Raw genomic sequence first — 24477 nt, 5'->3', positions numbered from 1 at the left:
CGCCAATGCCAGGGCTACAAATGTCATTGTACGGGATGGAAATCTAGGGCCACATGACCTGCAAGTTGTAAATGGACTTGCTAATATAGTACTCATGTGGGGAAAATGAGTGTCTATACTAGGTTCAGACAAAAAATCCACAGATTTTCATGTCTGTGTACCAAACTTGTATCATCAGCCCTAGGTACATTATTCACAAACCCATGCCTGTGATTTAGGGTGGGGGGGGTGGACTAACAACTAACAATTGCAAACAACATGGACACCCAGGAAGCTTAGGAAAGCTGGACATGTGTTTGGCTGTACGCACACACCACAGGTTAGGTGTATCTACAAATAGGAGACAGCAAACCCTTGACCAATCCCAGCGCCACACATGTCTGGAAATGCAGACCTTTGTCTGCATCATATACTTCCACTAAGCCATGACTTACAACAAACACAGAGATGCAAGAACACCCCTGGCCATGAGTTGCATGCACACCTAGGCCATTGCACTCTAGTGCCACATACTCGTAGCACTACATGTGGAGCTACATGCTGCTAGGAAGTTCAACCTACAGTTTATAAGTACATTAGTGAATTGGGAAGCAGAAGTCTGTGGGTAAGCATTTAGAAGCCCCATTCTGGGAGAATGTGGGTCTGACAGGCTGACTAAATCACAGATTAGGTCCAGTGTGACTCTTGCTGATACAAGTGTTATCCACATGACTCATCCCCATTCACATTGCGGGGCCTACATGACTGACCTAGAATCCCTAAATAAGACAAGAGGATAAGGATTGGCCAACTCAAAGATGGTGATAAAATGAAAACCCACTCATGGAACAAAACAAATGATTGGCCAGCGCATCACACCTTGCTATGTGTTCAACACACAGGAGTCCATCACACATCACCAGCAAACACAACACATAACAGACATATCAACACTTACTGGAGTTGTCTGGGTCCTCGAATGTAGCCACCTCCCCAACAGTGTAGGGTGCGGGTCCACCTGTAAGGCATGGAAGGGAGAAATGTGCTCAAATTCTGTGCACTGTCCAACAATTCCAAAGACAAATTCTATGTGTAAGATTACATAAGTAAGCAAAGCCACTCAGACATGATGATACTGCATCCGATATAGCACAGCTAACATGTACATACCATGGGTCTCCTGTGAGTTTTACATGCATATCTGCACACATGCAGTGGCCCTAACTATCATGTGGTGGCAAACATGCTCCTTCATTAGTGAGCAGACATAATAATGGAGTGTATTCGTCTCATCATGTGTATGCAAGAGAGACATCCAAAGCCACTTTCCTTGAGGAGTGCATTACCAGTCAAACAGCCATTGTGTCCATGACAAATTTATGACACACAGGTACAATGTACAGAGGGGCAGGGACAGTTGTAAGCCCTCATGTTGTTACAGTTTCTTCATTTGATGTGGCCCAGCTACGATGAGTTGCACCAACCATAGAGATATCAACCCATGTGAAATACCTTTCGCCAGGCATCCCTAAACGAAAGGTGGAACAACAAACACCAAATACCAGTCTAAGATGTTAGCTGAGGGCACCTTGCACTTTCTCCCTGTCTCTGAATCCAGATCTGACATGTACCCGAAATGAAGAAGGACCACAATAATCCCTAACATATATAGAACTTCCATGATCCTTTGCCTTACACACTCACAAGTCACACATGAGACATATGTTTGGGCCACATTGCTATCATCAATTGACGTGAAGCCTGCACTCATTTTCAGCCTCATGTAGTGTTTCAAAAGTCAGTCTAGCTGTTGTGTCAACAATTGTTGGTAATGATTTGGAAAATCTATACCTCACAGGCAAATGTGACCTATATCTATACATAATTGGCTCCTGATTTGAGTTGCTGTTTGACACAAAGGCGGCACCAACTTACATTAAGCAAAAGTATTCAGTAAGTTTGCAGAGCACTTGCTTCCTAACAGCTAGCAAATGTGGTCCTTAACATAGTACATAAATGACCCTGTATGTTTCCAAAGCATTCCACACACTCAACAACATTGCCTGCAGATATTGTACAAATCATCTGAGGTCACTACAGAACATTTAATCGTGTACTCACCAACAGGGCCACCAATCACAATGCCCAGGTGGTCCAGCAGATCTTGCTCCCTGGAGATGAGGTCAGCCCAGCGGTGCTTCAGCTGGTGGTCATTCCTTGGTGTCTGATAGATGCGTTGCAGGTGACGCAATACCTTTCCCCACCGGAGCCTCCGTGCCTCAGTGTGATACCCCTGTATCACCCGCCCACCTGCCTCAATCATAAGGGGTAGGAAATGGCACACCAGCCATATGAAACCACCAAGCTCCTCCTCACCCATCTTGCCAAGATGAGGCCTGCCCAACATCTTAGCAGAAAAAGGGAAATAGGGGATAAAGGGGAACAAAGGAGAATAGGGGGAAACTAAAATATGAAAAACTTTAACTAAACAACTAAAACAGCCCAACTAGACCCAAACTATCACTGCCCACAACAGACTCCCAAAAACAACAAAGACAATACAATACAGCACAATTGTACACAATAAACACTCAGACAGGATACAAGAACAATATTTTATTCACAAAATAACAAGAAATGGACCACACAGGAGACAAAAGCACAATTTAACCAGACAAAACTCTCAACACAGCCACACAGTCTAGAAGAATCACAGACTGCAAAGTGAAAGTGAAAGTCATCCCACTGTACATAATCTGTAAACAGGATATCCTATTACATCACTTCCTGCCTAAAATGGCGGCCGTTTTTATCGTTATGCGTCAACAAATTTTGATGCATACAGTCTGGGTGTCATATTTTTTGACGCACAGGAGTAGAAATGAGCCCGCATCCATATATTTGGAAATAGTCTAACACTTAACCAATTTTCTGAGGTACAGTGTGGGAGAGTCAATGGTGTTTTCAGGGAATTATGCGTCATTTTTCGTCCATAAGCATCATTTTTTGACACATATGCGTCAAAATTTCAGGGCATTAACTGGGTTTGGGTAATTTTACCATTTTAATGTTATGTAACATTTGTGACACAACTGAGATAGGCTGATTGCACCCACTTTGGTCTTGACGGTGTATGGGCACATGTGAGACATCATACTACTGCGGACCATGATCCCCTACTTCATTAACAGGATTTTCACTCTTGGCTGACGCACTAGATGGCCATATGTGTGGCCTACATATATGTATTGCACAAATTGGGCATGTTTGGCGTCAGGAGAGGATAGCAATGTGACGCACATAAGTACAATACCTCAATGCCTATGGCTCAATGTGTGTCCATTGGCTACTAATGTAGTTGTTGACCCAGTGTGTGTGCAGCACAAGATGCATTATTGCACATATGCTTGTATGAATGTGAAGTCAATGTGTCCAACCCTCAGATGCAAGTCAGTGTGGAAATGAGAGAGGACATGTGTTAGTCATACATGTAGCAACATCAGTTGTGTGCACTTCCAAGATTTTGGGTAACGTAGACACCACAAATGTCAAAGCATGCACCGGATAGATGGCAGACGCTTGTCATGTCAATGGTCCAAAATTTGCCCATCACATGTCCTGGAAATTTGGATACTGCTTCCTAGGCAATTGTTGGTGAACCCACCGTGAGTCAGGCACATGTACAGACTAAGTGGGTACCATGTTATTGACACGGAAAGCCAAAGGTGAACCACAAATGTAATATGACGCCACAGCTGTGGTCATATGACTGAGCCACAACTCTCCTGTGGCAGTGGTGGACCAGCAGACGAGGCAGCACGTGGCCACATATTTCCAGTGATCAATTGCACAGAGGTGTTTGGTTCATGTGTGTGGTCCAATGTTGTTCCAGAATATTTTTAGGGGTCTATGTTGTCACAGTTACATCCAGGTCTCATCATGAGTCAGTGGCGGCCATTCCTGTAGCTACTGAGTATACTTCGGAGATCAAAAGAAGTAAAGCCAATGAGGACATGAGAACCTACATGGGGATGGTCCCACCCTGTCACGGCAGACATATTATTTACATGTCAGCCCATGCCCTAACTCCTGACACACCCATGCTCCTGGTCTCACCCCACCTGTCTTAAGATGTCCCTGGAATGGTAATATGTGTACCCAGATATTCCCTCCTCTGCACACACACAGACTAACAATAGTAATCCAGTGTGCTTCACACTTTCGTATGGTATGCCATAGTCATAGTACATCTGACTGCATGGACGTCAGGTCAAATAATGCAATGGCTTGTAGTTTCTAAGCCCTGTTATCAGCTGTAGATTGCTTCCCATGTGAAAGGTACTGTTGGCCATTTGAACTCAAATCTCACCTACAGGACTTGTGAGAAACTGATGCAGCACACACCTGTGAGCACCTCCATGACGACCACCCATTTGAACATGCACTGCCCTTGCAGATGCTTGGAACACCATAGAAGCTGCCATTTTGTTGATTAAACTGTTATGCATTGCTAGAAAAATAAGCTGTGTAACACAGCCCTTGGGTTTATGTGTCACCTTCCAAAACACAGGACAAACACGGTTTTCCATGTCAACTGTCTTGTTCTTCATCGGACCAGTCTTAGTCAGACCACTGAGTATGTACCTTGTGAAATTGCTGGATCCTGATTGACCCTGCATCCTGTAAGCCTGACTGGCACCTGTCTGTGCGTTACCCTAAAGGTTCCTTGTGGCTCCATATGTAGCATACTTGCTTTCCCAACCCTCACATTCCTCCGGGGGTATTTTGTCAGGTGCCTCCTCAATGCATACTCAAATACATTGTATAGCATAATCTGCTTTTTTATTGTACCATAATTGTGAGTTTGTCATAGGTGTGGCACTTTTGCTGTCTATGTTCTGCTTATATGGCACTCTAGTCACAGATAGTCCTTGCAAAGATAGGTGCAGTACGACTTACTGCTGTCAAGGGTCTGGTCATACATTCCTGTTACCAATGCTATAGCACATCCACTGCCTCATGTATGTGGCATTTTTGTTTCCCTTATTGACTGATGGTGTCTTAGTTGTGTGCCATATGCTGCGATGGACCATGTTGCCAACATGTATGTGTGAAATAGGTGTGGTCCTCTGCTATTGCCCTTCAAATGTGAAATGTACAGGATATATGTCATTTACAGTGTGTGTGTATGTGACTGTTGTATAATACACATCACAATTGCTTTGGAATTTTCTGTGTCCTGATCGGTATGTCAGCAATGCTCCATGAGGCTACACTCTTATTCTGAAAGTTAGAGATAAAGGTGAGCAAAAATGATTAGCCAAACCATGATATGGTGATCATTATCAGTGTTTATTTACATATGTTGCTACAGTGGTGATGGTGAGTTGTTTCAAAAGAAATTGTTCCCAATATGTTGGCGCCTACGCAATCCAGCAACTGTGTTTTGTTGTTCCCCTCATGTTGCAGGCCAGCATCCTCCTCTTCCTCCTCTTCAGGCATTTGTGGCTCTGGTTCTAATAGGGGAATGTTCCTTCGTATCCAAATGTTGTGCAGGATGGCACATGTTAAAATTATCTTATAGACCATTTCTGGTGAATATAGGAGGCTGCCACCAGTGATGTTGAGGCACCTGAATCTCGACTTGAGGATGCCAAAGGTCCTCTCGACTATGGTGCGTGTCCTCCTGTGTGCCTCATTGTAGGCACGCTCTGCTGCAGTGCTTGGGTTGCCAAATGGTGTCATAATCCATGGCTGGATCCCATATCCCTGATCGGCTGAAAGAGAAAATGAATGGGATCAGGTTGACATAGCTTGCCCCATTCATATCACCTTGCATGGCAGTAGTTGTCTTGTGTTGTCTGTGGCTCTTTTGTCTTATTGTGTTGATTCCTAGGCTTCTAGGATTCACCATCTGCATTGGGTTGTTTCCTTGGCTGAACAAGTGTTTGCCTGCTGACCGGTTGTCAGCTGTATGTTTTGGGATTTGCAGTACAGTGTGCACTCCCTAGCATTGTGACTTGTGATACAGGCGTCCCTGTGTCTACACTGGGGGTGAGATGATAGTTCCATACTCGGATTCAATTTGACAGTGGTGGTAGCACGTTAGCATCTATGTACCTTGGACATCCCATACCTTTAGACATATGCAATGGATTAATTTAAACATCAGTGAGATGCTTACATTTTGCAAGGTGACAATTTGCCAAACATCTCCATACGCTGTGATCATTCACATATTGACATTAGACTGTACACTGATTTCAGATGTCTGACACATTCACTGCAGACCTATCAAACATGGCTAGGGGTGTCACAACCTCAGTGTGTTCCTGTCCACATGTTGCTGTCGTGGTGTATGTGTTGTGTGTCCTAGAGGGTTGCTGTGCTATGTGTATATAAGTAGGTTTCTGTACTTACCAACAAGTAGTCCATTGCCATATCGTCCATCCTGGAAGTGTTGATTGATGGTACAGTGACGGAAGATGAATGAGTCATGGACACTCCCAGGATACTTTGCCACAATTTTGGTGATCAATCCTTGGTGATCCACAATGGCCTGCACATTGATGGAGTGTGTGTGCTTCCTGTTGCGGTATAGGTGTTCAGTTGCAGCAGGTGGTACAAGGCGTACATGTGTGCAGTCTATGGCACCAAGGATGTGTGGGAATCCATTAATGAGGTAAAACCTCTGTTTGGTCTCCTGCTGCTTCTGCTGTGTGTTTGGGAAGCAGATGTGGCGGGATGTGGGTCCGATGATGGCATCCAGTACTTTGGGCAAGAAGGCGGAGAATGATGGCTGTGATATCCCGGCAACCAGGGCGCCAGTGGTTTGAAAGGAGCCACTTGCCAACATGTGAAGTACAGCTAGCAGCTTGGTTTCTGCTGGGATGGTGCGGGTGTCAGCAAGCTGGGTGCCAACTATGGCTCAATGTTGCGCAGCAGCTGCTGAATGGCTTTGCAGTTCAACCTGGTGCAAATCGAGCTGTGCGTCATTTTCCGACTCCGCCTCCCGGCCGTGCAGGATTTTTGCCCAGAAGCATAAATACGACGCATGGGCGTTTAAGTCATTTTTTGGACGGGAACGCCTACCTTGCATATGATTAACGCAAGGCGGTTTCATCCAGAAAATGACGCGCACAGCGGGATTTTGACATCCCCGGGCTCGGGCGTCAAAGTTTAAACATGCGGCAAGGTTTGCACCAAATGTGCGGCAAAGTTTTTGATGCACATTCAGCGCAGAGAGAGTATAACTATGCCCCTAAATGTGTTCCTCAGTCACTCGATAAGTCCATAGGTAAGCATTTTGCAACTGTAATAGCATCTGCTCTTCTGCAGGGGTAAACTAAGACCCACCCAGAATACATACAAAGAAAAACCCACACATAGGAATATAGGAAACACATCTAGGCATTTGGATAAAGTCCATTTGGAAGTGGAAAAATGGGCCCCCAGGTCAGGGTAAGCAGTGCGGGTGGTCGTAATCCTTTTTCCAGCATTATGGGACTGTCAAGTCACATAGGAAGGGCAATGATTTCAGAACATAAGGGGAATGAAGGATGCATTTCAGAAGGTTGCAGATGCCAGTGACACAACTTATACTCTCCCTCTTGGACAATACCCCAACACTAGAAACAAATTTACCATCTGCATAGCGGAAGTAGATAAAGCATGAAAACCAAGTGCCTCAACCTCAGCACCAACAAGGCAAAAGTAATTTCCTTTGGCAAGAACACCTCACCATGGGACTTCAAATAGTGGGTGGCTGATCTTGGGTATACACCCTGCACCCATGCCAGGAACCTCGGAATGATAACTGACAAAAGACTGGCCTTGAACACACATCATGCTATCAGTAAATCCTGCTTCCACACCTTGATGACATTGAGGTAGTTCTGCATATGGCTCCCAAGCAACACTAGATAAACTGTTGCTCATGCTCTAGTCACCAAGTTAGACTACACCCTGAGATCACCAGACAACTCATTAGGAGACAACAAACCACCCCAAAATCTGCAGTTCACCTCATCCTCCCACACAAAACTCGCACTACACCATACCTCAGGGAGGTCCATTGGCTCCCAATACACACACATGCCCATTTCAAACTCCTCACACACACACTCAAGGCACTACATAACGTAGGCACCACCTACACGAATAGTCACATCTCTTTCCACCAATCACCCAGACACCTTCACTCTGTAAGACTTCTATTTGCACACATCCCATGCGTGCACAGAACCAGATCTGGAGGACAGGAGTTCTCTTACTTCAATACTAAACCATGGAACGGCATCCCACTCCATATCAGAGCCTCTTCTCTTTTCTTGAATTCCATAAGAAGCTGAAGAACTGGCTTTTCAAATAACCACCTACCATTGGCAGGGCTAGACATACACACATGCTCAGCTCCAGGATACCTTTGTGGGTCATAGTTCTCTTTTCAAATACCCATAATATTACATAACAGTAACAGTATTTCATATCTAGACAGTCTGGCAGTAGAGCAGTGCTGAGTTGTAATGGGTAGGAGATGAACTAAAATGGCATCAAATACAGGAACTAAGTGATACTCAATACAATAATTTCAGAGGCTATAACAACTCAAGGAGCAGCTTTTACATGGCTGACACTGAGGGAGCTTAGCTGTGACTAGGGCTAAAGAGGAAGAATAATAAGGTATAGGCTTTTTCTGATCATCATGATAACCATGATCTTGTACCCATACTGTACTCCAGGTGTGGAACCACTAAAACCTTTTTAAAGTAAGGGGTTTAGCATAATCAGGAAGCTCAGAAAGCAAACAAGAACAGAGGTCAGGGATTATTTATTTGTACAAATGCATGTTCTTTCAAGGGATTTGCCATAGGTCCATAGACTTAGGATATATTGTCTACAGTACAGAGCCATGTAGAAGAAAATTTGAGTCTGGGAGATGTTCACTGGATGGGGCAACTTATGGATGGCTTCAATTAAACTCACTAGATGAGATTTCATGACCAAAGTATGCACGGCAAACTGCAGTTTCTCACTTGAATCCTTTTTGACCTGCTTAGCCAATTTAGTGAAGAGATGGAGAGAATCAACCTTGCAGTGATCTATTGTAACAGACACTGATTATAAGTAATCAACATATAGCCCCAGAGTAGATCCCTGAGAAATGGCCAAGGAGAACAAATCTTTCCTTAATGATTAGCAGAAGATTGACAGGAATTTTGTAAATCATTGAGGGAGCCTTCAACATGAAAGTGTGGATTTGCTGAAGGAGAATACAAATAGTAACTGACTCTCCTTGTTTATGGACTACAGAAGACAGAACAGAGGTCCACCTCAGAAACCAATTGGGCACAAGTGAAGATACAAGAAAGTATGCTATGTGGGTTTGGGATCACAATGAATAACAATATTATTGATGGCGTAGCGATCTTGGATAAATATGTAGATGTTGGTCTTTTCCACTTTCTTGAAAGGGAGGGTCTAGGTATTACACATACTAAAAATGAATACAAAAACTATGTTCTTTAATGTCTGCAGTGTAGGATGAATTCCTGCCTCAGCCTCAGCCTCGGATTCTTCAGGGGGTACTGAGGGATTTGGGGCATTATCTTTTGTGGGTTGACCTTGATGATCAAAGGTTACATTGAATCAATAAACCCCACGTCATTAGTCTCTGTAGCCCACAACATGGAAGGCACCTATGACAGTAAATGGGAAAGTCAAGTTTGCACTCAACACTATTTGCAAAAGATTGACAATTAGTATTTCGACAAAGCATTGCCAGCACCTCATTCTTGTGGGGCTGGAGTATGTTGAGATAGAATCCATCCAGGTATAAATTACAGTGAAGTCGAGTGTGCACAATATATCCCAATTCAACAGAGGGGATTGTGAGGTAAGATTTAATAAGAAAGTATGTTTATCCGTAATGGAGCCAAGATTGATGGAGAAAAGACTATCGAGGGTCCCTGGGGAAATACTTGAATCCAAGAAAGAAGAATGAGCTACAGCTAATGTTCACTGTTGTATACAATGTAAAACAACCAAAAAATCAAGATAAATGAAATACAATAACCAATGTTTATTACATATGTATGTACAACAACAAAAACAACACGATAATCAAAATTGAATTAATATAAATATTTACATGTTCAAAGGGAAAGACACACACACTTATATATAGTGAATAGACAAAGACAAAGAGTTATACAAGACAAGACACAAAAGATAATAGAAACATAACATTGAAAAAAGAACGAGAAGTCCAAGACTGTCCAAAATACAATAAAATACAAATTGAATATATACTTTCTCTACGGCACTACTTTGAAGCCTTAACAGTATTCACAATTGTAACATATTATAACTTAGAACAAGATCACGTCTCCACCTAATTCATAAAGAAAAATTACTTGGACCCTGGAGTTCATATTCCATTCTAACAACTGTAGGAACTAAGCCTACGCGCGTTTCGGCTGTAAACCTCTGATTTGTAAAGCCGCCTTCATCAGGGCAGCTCCTTTTTAATGTTAGGTGACTAATGTCGCAGATCTTTTAGATTCTCGTCTAAACAACAGTGAACATTAGCTGTAGCTCATTCTTCTTTCTTTGAGCCAAGATTGATGGATACAGGGTCAGCACTGTGATGGGAAACATGCTGGTTTGAAATACCGACTGCATCTGTGGAGAAGGCAAAGAGTGGAAAAGGAGGGACTCAGAGGTTTACAAAGCAAAGTGATTGGCACCTGTATCAATAAGGCAAGTGATGCATTTATAATTTATTATACAAGCAACATAAGGACTTTTTCTGATCTACAGGAATCAGCATAAATAGGGCTAAGTTTGAACCTCTTCGGCTGTCTTAGTAAGAGTTCTGTGTAATTTGGTTACATTTTGGTTGAGTACATTTGAATAAGCACTGTGTAGTTTCTTTTCCAATGTTCAAGTTGATTACAGATGAAATATGACCTTTCAAGATCCAGAGGTTCACCTCTCCTCTTCCTATTACCTCTTCCTGCTCATCCTTCTCCTCTCCCATCCCTGTTACCCCCTTTTTCTCTGTCTTGTGAGGGCTATTTGCACTCTTCCCATATCACTTAGCTGCATGACTTGCCATTTCCACAAAGACACAGGTTTATAGTTAACATTCTCTTTCTTTCTCTCCTACGAAGTCACACAGTGGTTAGCAAAAAACATTAATTTCCTAGCATCTTAGTTTGCCACCCAATCTATATTGTCATTAGTTTACTTCTCACATTCGGAAGTTGTAGGTTGTGCCTTAGTGCAGTGACTGCACTAAGGCACAACCTACAACTTCCCGAGCCATTGCTGTCACAATGCAACGCTGGAGTATCTCTCACATATATTTAAGCATGTCTAAATAATCTCCCGGCAATTAGATTTTTTTGTTTGCAATTTGAAATCTTGGTCCAATCCATTTGCGCTGGGCACAGATCCACAATCGCATCAACAATACATTTTTTGCAGTGCCCCACTTTTTCTAAAGTCCTGCCTCTGCCGTGCTGACTTTTCAACCAACCTATTTCTTAGTACACTACACACCACTAAATGTAGCATTTGATTAGCATCAGCAGTGTTTGGCCTGTACACTCTCAATACTCTCTGAAATTTCTCAAGGATCTGACTTGTGTTTTTTCTAACATTTTGGAATGGTTTCTTAGTGCTTATTAAATCAGAAGGGTCCAGTTCACATGAATGATGACTCTACCCCTGGGAGCGGGATAATCTCTCAAGGGAAGAAAGGTGTTAGAAATGGGGTCTCTACTTGCCAAGGGTATGCACCCAGTCCAAGTAGGGACCACCACTCTAGTCAGTGTAAGTCAGATGCACACTAAAAGATAACCTATGCTCACCCTCCGGTAGCTTGGCACAGAGCAATCAGGCTTATCTAAAGAGGCAATATGTAAAATATTTGTGCAGCACACACACAGATGAACACAATGAAGACACCACAAAAAGACTCAACACCAGGTTGGAAAAGTAGAGTACGGATGCATCGGTCGATGTGACAGATCCAGAGGTGATGCTTGGGCCCCAAGTGAAATGTACTGGTTTTACTAGTGCAACAGGGTTGATACGGCGGTTGCTGCTTCCAGCAGGCAGGAGATGCTTCAAATTTCACCTAATACAAATATCTGAGTTCACTTCTCGTGAACCAGGAACAGGAGGAGGGATGGAGTCTTTGATATCCATGAGTCTCTAGCAACCGGAGACAAGTCAACAAGCACTTGGAGATCACTTGGGTGTGCAAGGCATAGTCCAGCTCTCCCTCAGTAAGGTCAGAGAGCAGCAGGCAGGGCAGCACACAAGAAAAGCAGTCCTTCCAGGTCAGCAGTCCAGCAGAGTGACAGTCCTTGTTGCAGCACAGCAGTTCTTCTGACAGGATCCAATTGTAGGTCCAGAACTTTTTGATTTGGTCAGAGACCTAGTACATATACTCAAGACTATCAGTAGGGGGTGATCAACCTTTTGTGTGGGGACAGGCACTGCCCATTCAGGTGTAAATGTCAGGCCTTCCTGCCCTTCCTGCAGAGGATGAGCCATCAGAATGCAGGTGAGTGCTCAGCCACACCTAATCTTCTTGTAGTTGTGGCAGTCTAGAGGGAATGCCCAAAATGTAGCTGTCACCCAATCCAGACGTGCATTGGAGACAGAGTACAGGTGCCCAAAGCTGTAAGAGCAGAGAAATGCCCACCTTATAATAATGATATTTCTAAAATAATAAGGTTAAATATGACTTTACCAGTGAAGAAGATTTATCTTTAACATTCCAAAGATATGAAACATGACACAGTGATTCCTTTATAATGTGGAATTACAGCTTGAAAGTGTATTAAGGAATCCCCAATGCTAACCCATGAGAGGAGAAGGCCTCACAGTAGTACAAAATGACTTTGGGAGCTTCTCACTGCCAGGACATGTAAAACATAAAAGTACATGTCCTTCCTTTTAGTTACATAGCACCCTGCCCTGTGGAATACCAAGGGGCTACCTTAGGGGAGTTTTATATGTAATAAAAGGGGTTTGGCAAGGGGATTAAAATGCCAAGTCGAAGTAGCAGGAAAACAGCACACAGAGGGTTTGCAGTGGCAGGCCTGAGATGTTTAAATGGCCACTTGTATGTGCGGCACAAGTAGTGCTGCAGGCTTGCTTGTAGAATTGAATTTAGTGCCCTGGGTATATGGTATACCACTTTACAGGGGACTTGCAGGTAAATCAAATATGCCAGTTGTGTATAAACCAATGTCACCATGTTGTTTAAAGTAGACAGCACATGCACTTTAGCACTGGTTAGCAGTAGTAAGGTGCTCAGGGTTCTAAGACCAAGGTCAGAAAAAGAGGACGAGGAAGGCAAAATGATTAGGGTCACTCTTCAGAAAGCACCATTTTCCAGCAAGTGGCAGAGCAGGATCGTCAATGACTCCATTGCTAGAGTAAAGCGAGGGGAAGGGTCTTCTAGACAGTCAGTGTGCCAACCTTCATAGACTTTCTCAAGTAATATTGGGGCTGCGCTCAAGGGATCTCTATGCCACCTTGGGATTGAACACATTTTTTGTCTATACCACTCCACAGTGGAGCCCAAGTCTTGACAATTTATGTGCTTCTACCTCATTGCCTACAGTCAGTCTCTCACACCACAGCACTCACTTGTGCATTACATCCTTGTGCTCTATCCACTGGTGGTCCTGCAGCCACTGCTCCATTTTCAGATGGATATGCGGCTGCAATCCCAGCCTCCTTGGCTGGCATGGGAAAAACACCCACAGCGTCTTCTCCCCTGAATAATCGCTCTGTTCTTTTTCTCCTTATCTTGTGGTTCATTGATCTAGGGGAATGAATAGGAAGGGTGTAGATCAATAGGCGCAAATACCCTAACTCTGTGCCTTATATCATTTATTTCAAATTCAGACTTAAAATTTATGTTTATGTTTATTGTCCTCCTCGTGCCATCGTAAAGAAGAGTTAGCGTTACTCGGCTTCTGATTTATTTCTAGGTTTTTTTAACTTCTTTTGCAAGTTCTCTAATGTCTTTATATTGAGGGTACAATGTTTAGGAAAGGCCTTCCTCCCATCCTCGTTAATAAGTCCCACCCACTGTTTCAAATATTTGCATGTGACTTTACTGAATTGTGTGGCTTTGCTATATTAAAATTTCTCACCCTTCATTGCTGTTTCATTATTCACATTCAGAAAACAGTAAAAGGCTCTGCCGGCCTTGTGCCTGCAGCTCATCCCATGGGGGGAGCGGGTGGAAAGGGAACACAAAGTAAGGTAAGGTTGCCTCAGCTAAAACACTCAAACTAATCTTTGTAAGGAGGGGTGAAAGGTATTATACACTCACAATTAAAGATCTCAATTTTTATTTCATCAGATCTTCAGATATGGCAAGCAGGAACTAGCAAAGGAGCCAGTGGCAACATGAGAGGCTCTCTTTCTTGGTCACATTCATCTTTCAAGGGCCTTTGCTTTGGTTCCATGGTGCAATCTGCCTTTCTTCCACATATGTGTACTGTTTCTAGAGCCCATTCACTCTAAATCATATATTTTTACACATACAATCTTGTCTCTAGATTCCACCCTTTCCCACCCATCCAATCAGTCTATGTTCATGTTGTCTCCTCTCTAGACAACACTTCAGCATATTTTAAAATCTTTACGAGCAATGCAAGACCTCAAATGCTGAGTGCATATGAAAAATAGTGCCAGACTTTGCCTACATTTGGTACAACATGCTTACACTGTAAGGCTGAATCCCCAAGTCCAGCACTAGACCATGCCCCACTCATACATCCCCCAGAGAAAGGCATCTGGTGCCTGGGGTCAATGTCTGGAGTCCGGATTCTTCAAGTGGAGATGTCTCTTGGCCTGTGCACTAGGTCCTGTAAAATAAAATAGAGACACTAAGGATAGTGTACATAAGTCTAAAGCAAATGTATTGCAAAAATAGACAATAAGCATTCAAAACAGCCAGGACAATTGCCTAATCAATGGATCAGAGCTTCACCTCCGATCAGTTAGACCCTGTAACGCTAAAATCTATTCCTTTTAGTGCTACATTTACACATTTTTTCTCAATTCGAGTGAATGGAAGCAAGAACACATGATAAACCAGAAACCTACAGACAGGTGCTAAGGAGCAGTTGTCAGGCTCGTCTCACAAGAAGAATGCAAGAAGGCCTTGGTAAAGCAATGTACGTATCACCAGCAAGAGCTGAATCTGCTAAAATCCTGCTTTTTTATGTCTACTTCAGGACGAGGCTATGCTTACTAGAAAGGTTTAGCTAAACTGTGCAGTGTACAACACGTAATGACAAAATGGAAAATTATTTTAAATGCTTATCAGTGTGCAAGACTTAAGTGGGCATTAAACAGGCACATAGCGCTTTCTTTTAGAGTGGAGCAGGCCGCTTTTGGAGAAACACTGGTGCTTTATGGACCAGGCGGTGGCGGGGTCTCATATTTGGAAGGTACCCTGGCTCCAACGATGGCACAGGGCGGACGGATTGTATTCCTCCCCGGTCACGGGAGTGATGATGCAGGTGTGGGACACTGTGGTGAGTCATCAGGGGCTCACAACATTTCCATCCCCTATGTCACCAATCCGAGAGAACCCTGACTTCCCACCAGGCCTACAGGTAGAGAGCTTCCGCCGATGGTATGATGGGGGCTGTAAGAGGGTGGGGAGTCTTTTTGATGAGAGTAGAGTGATCCCTTTTGAGCAGATGCAGGAGACGTATCAGCTGACTGAGGCGGACAGACTATTGTATTATCAAGTACGACATTGGGCCCTTATGCCTGCGAATAGGGCTTTGATAGATAGACCACTCACCCCGTTTGAGAGGTGGATTTTCACAAAGAAGGATGACAAACGAGTGATATCGGAGTTTTACCGGTTCCTGCAGGGTGGGGGGCGACCGCCTAGGATGAGGGGTCAACAGAGGTAAGAGAAAGAGTTGGAGAGAGAGTTCACGGAGGAGGAATGGGATAATATCTATTACAGAACTCATCACACGGCCATAGTGCTGCCGGGACAGAGACGGCCTACAAGATAACGTCCTACTGGTACTTCACTCCAGCAAGAATAAACACATGGGACCCGGCTAAGTCTGGCCTCTGCTGGAGGGGGTGTGGTAACACGGGCACGCTAGTACATCTTCTATGGCACTGCCCCAAACTACAGCGATATTGGACAAGTATATTAGATGACATTGATAAGGTGTTTCAAACAGAGATCCCTAGATTCCCCTCATATGCCTTGCTGGGCTTAAAACTTTGCACTTGTATAGGGCACTACTCACCGTTAGGGTCTCAAGGTGCTGTACTCATACCGCTATGGAAGCCCTCCTGGCTTTTCCCTGTGAGGTGCCCACTCCTTGGCACCCCCAGGGTGAAGCCAGGCATCCAAGTGCTGTTGGGGCCGTTGTGGAGATTAAGCAAGCTATTGCCCAGAGTGGGACTCATTAGTTAGATTAGGCACCGAGGCGAGAATTATCTGGTCCAAGGGAATTGAGCCCAAGACCTGCCGAAGCAGGACTTGAACCCTGGTCTTGAGCCAGATCTCTGCTTCAGGGTCTGCTGCTCTAACCATTGTGCCACACTTCTCCACCTTACTATGTTTCCTCTTCGCTCGTTAAGGGGACGGCAGATGGCACTGGCTCTTAATGCTGCCCTTCAGACAATCCTTGCTCTATGGGGCACGGATAGGTTGCCAACATATGGTTCCTGGCTCCAGAAATTATGGTTTATTTTGGCAATGGAAAAGCTGACTTTGGCATCCAAGCAGAGGCTAAGCAACATCAGTGTGTTATGGAGACCTTTCCTTCAGATCCTGTCTACAGAATTTACCGAGCTGACGTGCCCAGCATATCTAAGAGTACTGGGGTTGACCCGAGAGGTTTAGTGGGATGATGGGGATTGGACTGTGAGAGTGGCGGAGATGACCATACAATTGGAGTGGTGAGGCGTTCAGGTGAGAGGGAGGCAGAGCATACAAGCGCAGAAGCACGATTGTTCTTGTTCCTTTTTTCTTTTTCTCGTGTTCGTTTGAGTATGAGCACTGTGAGATCCGGCTTTGAATGACCTCCGGCCCTGAGGCTGATATGAGTCATATGAGACTGGGAAGATGTCCCCCTAATTTGAATACTGGGTGGGCTGTGGACAAGACGCATATGCGCAGGGCTATGGGCCGTGTCATTATTGAAATGATGGGGGATCATTGCAGTGCTCTGTGTTGTTCTTCATGTTTAAATGCCAATAAACAGATTTGATCCATAAACAGGCACATAATTAAAATAGCAATTGAAAATAAACTGGAGCAGTACACATTAAGGCATATATTGTAAAGCCAGTAGAGATGGCATTCATGGGGCTTAGCAAACAAAGATGGCCCCTCCATTAATATTTTAATTATGGTAGTCAAGTATAGAAATTGACCAGAGAAGTTCCTATGTGCCCAGTTCCTATGTTCTGGCCTACCTAAATAATGAGGCTCTTTCCATCTGAGAAAGCGCACAGTATGGACATCTGTAGCTCCTTCAGGTGAAAATGCTGGCAATACACGGTAGGCAAATCTAGATTAGCCTGCTTGTGCTGTGGATTTGCTGCCTCTAATGTACCAGCTCTCTGATGGCAAGCTGCATAACACTATGCTGTCATTTGAGATCAACTTGCTTAATTAAAAAGAACAGAGGTACTAGTGGCAATGCAGGAAATAGGTACATGTATCAAGTTATTGAAGCATGACATTGTTATGTATTCAAATATGCTGGAAATTTGAGTATACAAGAAATTGCAGATCCAGTATTGCCAACTCTTGGACCTAATTTAGAGTTTGATGAATGGTCATTGTTCCTATGTCACTAAAGGACCCAATCCATCTAGGGCTATTAGAGTTCCATCCGCTGTAATTAAGATTTGGTCTGAAGCATTGATGTCCATCAGGAAGGAGGATCAATCCTTAGTCCTCTGTAGTTAGTCTAACTGTCCACTGCAGACAAATACACACTACAAAACACACTCCTCAAACCACACAAACCATTCAATACTCACAACTGACCTTCCAGCGTTTGTTTTCAAAATGTTTCCAAGAAGACAACCCAGGTTGTCAGAAAATGAGGAATTGTTATGGCTGATTAGATAGTTAGGGTTGAGCCATGGGACAGAAAACAACGATGAACCAGGGAAGAAAGTTCTGGCACAGGATGGTGGAGGATAAGGTGAATGCTGTCTCCAACACCATATGCTCACAGGCAGATATCTGCAATTGATGGATTGAGCTGTGGGGAGAGGGTAAATTCCCTTGCTTCCGGGCCACACTGAAATTCCCTGGCAACTGGTGGTGGCTCTCCCAGGCCCCTCAACCTCATGATCTGGGGTAAGAAGGTGTATTCCATTCTCCACATTGAAGGCACTGCTGGAATACCAGGCAGAGTGTAGACTGGTAAGTACACATACTACCTCTCTAACACTAAAAAGGTGACCTCTCTGCACTTTGGCACTGCTATTCACTAACACAGATTTCTCCACTAATGACAAACTATTAAGAAAACTTGCATACATGATCTCTGTCACAACTAAATATACAGCCTACCTAACCGCTATTCACAATTTTATCACTCTGTCACACATTTTCCCTTAGCAGAGCATATAACAGTGGCCCATACAAACAGATGTAGACTCATATTTCAAGATTTAATCACACTTTTTATATATGTAATGCCTACATCTAACAATGTACTAACAACACTGCAAACTAGGTAAAACAAATAATTTGTTTTAGTGGCCATTACAATAGATTAATCTATATGACTAGGATTACAATGTTCCAGGTGTGTTTGCATATCACTGAATTGTTGGAAATTATTTCTATTCATTTTGTGCTACATTGTTCAAAAGAATGTCTTGTAAAATATAACTATAAACTGAGGAATAGCAAAGTGGACTCTGAAGTAATATTTCACATTTTAGCTAGTAAATAAAAGTCTCCCTTTGCACGCATTACTAGAATAATTGATGATCCTTCACTTTTCATTTCAAGATTTCTAAGTATAGCAAATGAACATAAGTAGGCCGTATCTGCTGACCAGAATCTGACGCGTCTCACTTTCTTATACTGCCTCTCATATGGTTAATCAAAATCATGTTTTAGATTTTAAGAAGTGTGGACTGTTAAATGTGCTTGTAATACTAATCACCTATTCAAAAAACATTTTTTGAAAATTTACAATAATGTTACTAGCTTATGGTACTGTATACCCTCAATAAACTCAATAACCCAGCTAGGACGGATTAGATTTTAGATTATTGGCATACAGCTATTTCAGGGCAGCCTGAAACTGTGAAGCCACATTTAATTCACTTCTCTCACTATCAATGTTTTAAAAAATGTCTTAACATTAATGAAAGTGAACACATCTATATGGCTCATCAGATGTATCACATGGATATGGACATGATATTATTGAAAAGAAAATACTCTATAACATTTGGTAAATGATTTTATCCTGGGTTTCAAGGCCAACCGTTAAGATCTCAATCCTCATATTCAGCTGTGTTAGCTACCCTACTTGAAGAAATAAGATCCTGATTCTGCAGTGGATGCAGCACTTCTTCCAATGAGAAACATCTGGACGAGTAGCTTGGCCCATCAGGTTTGTGTGGCCAGAGCCCTACAAGTCTGCCTCAAAAACACTATAGCTAATACTTGAATCAGAGTCATGTCCCTATTTTGTACATATGTGCCCCCATCAACTGGAGCGCCCCCTATCCTGACTCCTGTGACAACAACTACCATTACAACTGCCGTGCAGACTTTACAGACAACACCTGGAGTCACCCAGTCAAAGTCACAGTGCCATTTTGACAGGCTTGTGTAATGTTCCTTGCATTCCCAGAGCCTGGTACACAATGTACAACCCAGTAACCTTCAAGCAATTATTGACTCATGGTAGATAAGTATAAATACATCCTCACTACCGATAGTCTGCAATTTTAAAATTATCAGCAATCAGGACCTGTGGCGACCTATGAAATATTTTGCTACATAGATTGCATTTATAAAGCCAATCTTGAGAAATTTACTACTTAAATTAATAGGTTTTATTGGTATGTCCAGAAGCTTGGCAGAGTTATTCTGGTGGGTCTTGGCTTGTGGATCTTTCTTTGGATGTTGATCACCGGCACTTGACATAGTGATCAGATGGTTAAATAATGAATCTGACACGGAGCATGAGGTGCTGTAGCTTTAAATTGATATCTATTACATTGATCAGTATTGGAGGAGCTATGCTTTTTGGGGATTAACTTAATTGAGATTGTGTTTCTGTTTTAAGTGGGGTCCTTCCAGGGAGGTAGAATCAGTATATTTTGCACAGTTTAGCACTTCCCATATGGTGCCATCTGTTTGAAGCGGATTCTCTAGAGGTCTGAGGTAAGATGTATCATTATTTCATGCAGCATAGCAAGCCACCTTGCTGTGCTGCGCAGCATAAAAGGGAAAGGGTAGGAATGTGGTGCATTCAACATGATACCACGCATTCCTTTCCTTTCCTTGTGCTGGTGCACATGTGCTGCTTTTCCCCAATGTAGGTACCCTTGCATCATGGTTGCAAGGGTGCCTGCATTGCAGACAGGATTGTTTTTTTGCAGAAAGTGGCAGCTTCCTGCGCAAAAACAATCTGCAGAAGGCATTTTCCTCTTTCTAAGTGTGCTGCATAATGCAGCACACTTAGAAAGAGGAAACAATGAGAAGAAATAAAGATATTTCTCCTTGTTGCACCTCCTCTGGGAATGTTGGTAAATCTAGAAATGAGCCAACATCCATGGAACGCCTTCTCTTGCACACTAGAATTTCAAAGGTGGCCCGCCGTGGGTTGGCTCCAGTTGTCTAGGCGTTCTCCTTTGTTCAGTGGGCTTGGGCAGGCCCATCCCTGGTGCAGTGTGACAACTGGGTGATTGATACAGGTCACGTTGCCCCACCCCTTTCCTCTCCTGAGCTAAGAGGAATGCTAATTACTCCTTTTGTGTGGGGGCGGTCTTTGGTCCTGCTGCTAAAGAAAAAGCAATTCCTTGGCACAGATCAGTCGAGCAGGTGATAAAAGAAAGCAGGAAATCCAAGGGTACTGTTAGGGCAAAAGCCAGTGCAACACAAAGTCATCCAATATATGTTGGTTTCTTCTGCATAAATAAAAGTTTGATGAATGGTCATTGTTCCTATGTCACTAAAGGACCCAATCCATCTAGGGCTATTAGAGTTCCATCCGCTGTAATTAAGATTTGGTCTGAAGCATTGATGTCCATCAGGAAGGAGGATCAATCCTTAGTCCTCTGTAGTTAGTCTAACTGTCCACTGCAGACAAATACACACTACAAAACACACTCCTCAAACCACACAAACCATTCACTACTCACAACTGACCTTCCAGCGTTTGTTTTCAAAATGTTTCCAAGAAGACAACCCAGGTTGTCAGAAAATGAGGAATTGTTATGGCTGATTAGATAGTTAGGGTTGAGCCATGGGACAGAAAACAACGATGAACCAGGGAAGAAAGTTCTGGCACAGGATGGTGGAGGATAAGGTGAATGCTGTCTCCAACACCATATGCTCACAGGCAGATATCTGCAATTGATGGACTGAGCTGTGGGGAGAGGGTAAATTCCCTTGCGTCCGGGCCACACTGAAATTCCCTGGCAACTGGTGGTGGCTTTCCCAGGCCCCTCAACCTCATGATCTGGGGTAAGAAGGTGTATTCCATTCTCCACATTGAAGGCACTGCTGGAATACCAGGCAGAGTGTAGACTGGTAAGTACACATACTACCTCTCTAACACTAAAAAGGTGACCTCTCTGCACTTTGGCACTGCTATTCACTAACACAGATTTCTCCACTAATGACAAACTATTAAGAAAACTTGCATACATGATCTCTGTCACAACTAAATATACAGCCTACCTAACCGCTATTCACAATTTTATCACTCTGTCACACAATTTCCCTTAGCAGAGCATATAACAGTGGCCCATACAAACAGATGTAGACTCATATTTCAAGATTTAATCACACTTTTTATATATGTAATGCCTACATCTAACAATGTACTAACAACACTGCAAACTAGGTAAAACAAATAATTTGTTTTAGTGGCCATTACAATAGATTAATCTATATGACTAGGATTACAATGTTCCAGGTGTGTTTGCATATCACTGAATTGTTGGAAATTATTTCTATTCATTTTGTGCTACATTGTTCAAAAGAATGTCTTGTAAAATATAACTATAAACTGAGGAATAGCAAAGTGGACTCTGAAGTAATATTTCACATTTTAGCTAGTAAATAAAAGTCTCCCTTTGCCCGCATTACTAGAATAATTGATGATCCTTCACTTTTCATTTCAAGATTTCTAAGTATAGCAAATGAACATAAGTAGGCCGTATCTGCTGACCAGAATCTGACACGTCTCACTTTCTTATACTGCCTCTCATATGGTTAATCAAAATCATGTTTTAGATTTTAAGAAGTGTGGACTGTTAAATGTGCTTGTAATACTAATCACCTATTCAAAAAACATTTTTTGAAAATTTACAATAATGTTACTAGCTTATGGTACTGTATACCCTCAATAAACTCAATAACCCAGCTAGGACGGATTAGATTTTAGATTATTGGCATACAGCTATTTCAGGGCAGCCTGAAACTGTGAAGCCACATTTAATTCACTTCTCTCACTATCAATGTTTTAAAAAATGTCTTAACATTAATGAAAGTGAACACATCTATATGGCTCATCAGATGTATCACATGGATATGGACATGATATTATTGAAAAGAAAATACTCTATAACATTTGGTAAATGATTTTATCCTGGTTTTCAAGGCCAACCGTTAAGATCTCAATCCTCATATTCAGCTGTGTTAGCTACCCTACTTGAAGAAATAAGATCCTGATTCTGCAGTGGATGCAGCACTTCTTCCAATGAGAAACATCTGGACGAGTAGCTTGGCCCATCAGGTTTGTGTGGCCAGAGCCCTACAAGTCTGCCTCAAAAACACTATAGCTAATACTTGAAGCAGAGTCATGTCCCTATTTTGTACATATGTGCACCCATCAACTGGAGCGCCCCCTATCCTGACTCCTGTGACAACAACTACCATTACAACTGCCGTGCAGACTTTACAGACAACACCTGGAGTCACCGAGTCAAAGTCACAGTGCCATTTTGACAGGCTTGTGTAATGTTCCTTGCATTCCCAGAGCCTGGTACACAATGTACAACCCAGTAACCTTCAAGCAATTATTGACTCATGGTAGATAAGTATAAATACATCCTCACTACCGATAGTCTGCAATTTTAAAATTATCAGCAATCAGGACCTGTGGCGACCTATGAAATATTTTGCTACATAGATTGCATTTATAAAGCCAATCTTGAGAAATTTACTACTTAAATTAATAGGTTTTATTGGTATGCCCAGAAGCTTGGCAGAGTTATTCTGGTGGGTCTTGGCTTGTGGATCTTTCTTTGGATGTTGATCACCGGCACTTGACATAGTGATCAGATGGTTAAATAATGAATCTGACACGGAGCATGAGGTGCTGTAGCTTTAAATTGATATCTATTACATTGATCAGTATTGGAGGAGCTATGCTTTTTGGGGATTAACTTAATTGAGATTGTGTTTCTGTTTTAAGTGGGGTCCTTCCAGGGAGGTAGAATCAGTATATTTTGCACAGTTTAGCACTTCCCATATGGTGCCATCTGTTTGAAGCGGATTCTCTAGAAGTCTGAGGTAAGATGTATCATTATTTCATGCAGCATAGCAAGCCACCTTGCTGTGCTGCGCAGCATATAAGGGAAAGGGTAGGAATGTGGTGCATTCAACATGATACCACGCATTCCTTTCCTTTCCTTGTGCTGGTGCACATGTGCTGCTTTTCCCCAATGTAGGTACCCTTGCATCATGGTTGAAAGGGTGCCTGCATTGCAGACAGGATTGTTTTTTTGCAGAAAGTGGCAGCTTCCTGCGCAAAAACAATCTGCAGAAGGCATTTTCCTCTTTCTAAGTGTGCTGCATAATGCAGCACACTTAGAAAGAGGAAACAATGAGAAGAAATAAAGATATTTCTCCTTGTTGCACCTCCTCTGGGAATGTTGGTAAATCTAGAAATGAGCCAACATCCATGGAACGCCTTCTCTTGCACACTAGAATTTCAAAGGTGGCCCGCCGTGGGTTGGCTCCAGTTGTCTAGGCGTTCTCCTTTGTTCAGTGGGCTTGGGCAGGCCCATCCCTGGTGCAGTGTGACAACTGGGTGATTGATACAGGTCACGTTGCCCCACCCCTTTCCTCTCCTGAGCTAAGAGGAATGCTAATTACTCCTTTTGTGTGGGGGCGGTCTTTGGTCCTGCTGCTAAAGAAAAAGCAATTCCTTGGCACAGATCAGTCGAGCAGGTGATAAAAGAAAGCAGGAAATCCAA

At 43.0% G+C, this 24477-nt stretch overlaps 1 long non-coding RNA gene across 1 annotated transcript in view; it reads right to left on the bottom strand.

Annotated features, from left to right (window-relative positions):
• Positions 1–13565: 13565 nt before the first annotated feature.
• LOC138296012 (uncharacterized) overlaps positions 13566–24477 on the bottom strand; it is a 38084-nt gene continuing 27172 nt past the window's right edge. Inside the window, exons 2-3 of the long non-coding RNA XR_011203729.1 lie at positions 14741–14882; positions 13566–13828 (exon numbers count right to left, since the gene is read on the bottom strand). This is a non-coding gene — a long non-coding RNA (uncharacterized lncRNA). The remainder of the gene's footprint in view (positions 13829–14740; positions 14883–24477) is intronic.

The sequence above is a fragment of the Pleurodeles waltl genome, chromosome 1_2 (assembly GCF_031143425.1).
Source record: "Pleurodeles waltl isolate 20211129_DDA chromosome 1_2, aPleWal1.hap1.20221129, whole genome shotgun sequence".
Classification (NCBI taxonomy): Eukaryota; Metazoa; Chordata; class Amphibia; order Caudata; family Salamandridae; genus Pleurodeles; species Pleurodeles waltl.
The sequence above is the reverse complement of the archived record's forward strand: the minus strand, read 5'-3'. Positions and strand labels throughout refer to the sequence as shown.